Below are 3,196 nucleotides of genomic sequence, written 5' to 3'. Positions count from 1 at the left end.
GGTCCATGGCTTTTATCCATTAGTCTCTATCCACATCTTTCATTGCCTGTTTAAAAGTCAATGGATCCTCTAAGCCATCATTAGGTATGTCAGCTTGAGTTTCTATTAAACCCATGTGACGCTCAGGTTGTTGAACAACCTTCCCACTACGTCAAGGCATTCTCAACTTTTGAGAAGGATGTGAAACACCAATGTCATCAACAACTTTCATTGATCTACTTGTAGCTTCTGTGGTTAATTCATTTAATACTAGCTTACTGCAAGGTTGATGATTCTTTATGTGGTCCTCCTCTAAGAAGGTTGTTGTCACACCCCGTACCAGATTACCCTCCTAACCTGGATGGAATGGTGACTGCAGCAGTTACCAACCCTTTTGCTGGCACTTACTGCCTATCTTACCTGTTAAATCTTGCTCAAACCCTGAATACATATATAATAACTCAAAACTTAACACATTTACATTTACAGGGTTTCGCAGAATTGTTTACATAGATAATACAACCTAGTGAGCCCCATCAAGAATACTAGTCACTAGACAGACACATGTGTACTAACTAATACAGGTCTTCAATTACGCTTCCTTCAATCTATGTTTTAAGTGGCAGTGTAGTAGTAGAATAATCTTTTGGGAACTGACCGCTACCTGAAAGAAAACATTTGAAAACGTGAGCTAGAAGCCCAGTGAGTGACTTGATAAAACTTAAATCTCATGCTTAAACTGAAAGCTTGAAAACATAATACTGGGACTTAAAATATACCAAGCAAACGTGTACATAAAATCATTTAAACCAATGTATCTGAAACCTGAATCTTAGCTGAGAATGAACATTCATTGCTACCCAACGTCAAGCCAAGGCCAGATGAGACCTCTACTTGTCCTATTCATATTAAACTATGGCTAGAAGAGATCCCTACGTCGATCTCTTTAAATATATTGATGGCATCTTAAGCAACATCCTTAAAACATAAACGCTGATAACAACTCTTAAACATCAATAATCATCATTATTCCCTAGTTGAGAACGAGCATACGATGCTCTAGCTCCCAACATCTATTATCGGTCAAGAGACACATACCTCGGCCTCTCACTCAGACCTACTTACATACACATGGAGTTTACTATGTACTGTCAACACCTTAGGTACATTTATTCAAATATCTTCCCCACCTTCAGTATCCCTATTCATTATATTTAGAAATACCAACGCATGTACTTTGGCAACTGGAGGTATTTAAAACATAGTACGTCAAGCTTCATTCAATCTTAGCTTTAACTCTAATGCATGTTTCATACTTTGTGAAATAAGTTGGCTTAAAACATATTGAATTAGCATGTAAAACCACTAGCATGCGTTAGACATGGAAAAACATACTTGGAAAACTCATACATTAGTAAACATCATGCGTTGATAAACATTCATAAGCATTAGAAATTTCAAACTATTCTTCTAGCCTAGAAGAATATACGACTGCCTTTATCCTTAGTCGAGAGTGAACTACTAGTTCTAACCTTCAATGTCAACCTTAGTCGGGGAGAACCCTTTTTACTCAGTCCCTCGACGTTGTATTACCAATGTGCACGTGGTTATAACTGAGTACCGTTGTACCTTATGTACCTGACTAAGATACCTTCTCATTGTCCTTCAGTATCCTTAGGTACTTCTGCTCAGATACCTTCTCAAACATCCTTCAGTATCGAGCTGCTAAGATTCCTTCTCAAATGTCCTTCGGTATCAAGTTGGTCTGGTACCTTCTCGAATGTCCTTCGGTACCAAGTTGGTCAGATACCTTCTCAAATGTCCTTTGGCATCTGGTTGGGTGGATACCTTCTCAAATATCTTTCGGTATCGCGTTTTAAGTAAAACTAGTCATAAACATTTAGTTGAACACTAAGGCTTAGTGCTCAAATCATCATACTAGTTCATTCATCATACTAGTTCATCATAAAAATGGAGTTATTTAAACATGCTGAAAGTATTTGGACAAAATAACATATTTAAATCATATCAATTCCATGGAAAACATGCTTTACTTAGCATGAGAATAAGTTTCACAAACACGTTGCTTGGCACTTCATTTAAACACTTAGCATGAGAAATAACTTCAAGAAAATCATGGTTTCTAAATCGTTAAAACATCAATTCATCACATAGTCACTCACAACTTGTTGGCCTCTTAACGGGTTATACGCCTCTCCTAGCTCTTCTTGGCCTGAAAGAACATAATTCCCAGTTAAACAACTTAGAATTCTTAGCAAAATACCTCAAATAGTTCATTTACTAATGGAAATTTCGTCATCGGAGACAGCTTTACTAGCGAGATTCTCCTCATGAGCGAGATCAAGTTTTTCCTAGCGATACTCCATTACCAGCGATACCAGCGAGGTTCAGCCCAATTTCTAGTGAGATTCCCTTCTAAAGCGAGATCCTCAGCACAAAATTAGCGAGATTGCCTTCATAAGCGAGATCCTCCTTCTCCATATGAGCTGTTTGCTTGTTCTTCCCAAGCAGTTGTCTACTTATGCATAGATCCTCTGTTACAACTTCAAAAATTCATAACTCAAAATCCAGCCCTCTTTTGAAGAAACTTCCTTCTACAAACATGTTTAGAATTGAGTTTGCAACATTACCTTAAAATTTCAACTCAAAATTCCCCGTTGTTTAATCTGGAGATTCAAAACTTCATCATTGGCCCCAATTCAAGCAGCTGCCTGCTTGTTTAATAATTTCTAGTTCAAACTTCCAAAATTAAATAACTTAATTTCCAGGCCTCATCTTAAAAATTTTCATTTTACAAAGTTGTTTATAACTGAGTTAACAATATTACCTCGAATTTTTAGCTCAAAACGCTTCGTAATTCGTCCTAGAGCTTCAATTCTTCACTGATGGCCTAGATTCACCCGAGAAACGAATCCTTCGTCTTCATTTTGCCTCTCCGGCCTTATTCCGGCAAGTTTTCCTTCCAGCAGCCCAGCTACAGAAAATAGACTCATAGAGCTTTCGAATGCCACTGGAATTACACAAATAGCCTAAGTAATTTGTCCAACCCGACCCAATGAATTCAACCTTCTTGCTTATATTTTCGCCCAAAATCCAGCATGAACTCTCCTTGTGCCATTTGGCCCACTATTGGTAATGAAGGGCTAAGATTTACCAAATTTCCTTTTTCTAACTTCATCACAATATTACTTCAACA

This window comes from Benincasa hispida, chromosome 1, assembly GCF_009727055.1.
Source record: "Benincasa hispida cultivar B227 chromosome 1, ASM972705v1, whole genome shotgun sequence".
NCBI lineage: Eukaryota > Viridiplantae > Streptophyta > Magnoliopsida > Cucurbitales > Cucurbitaceae > Benincasa > Benincasa hispida.
This window is presented reverse-complemented; position numbering follows the sequence as displayed.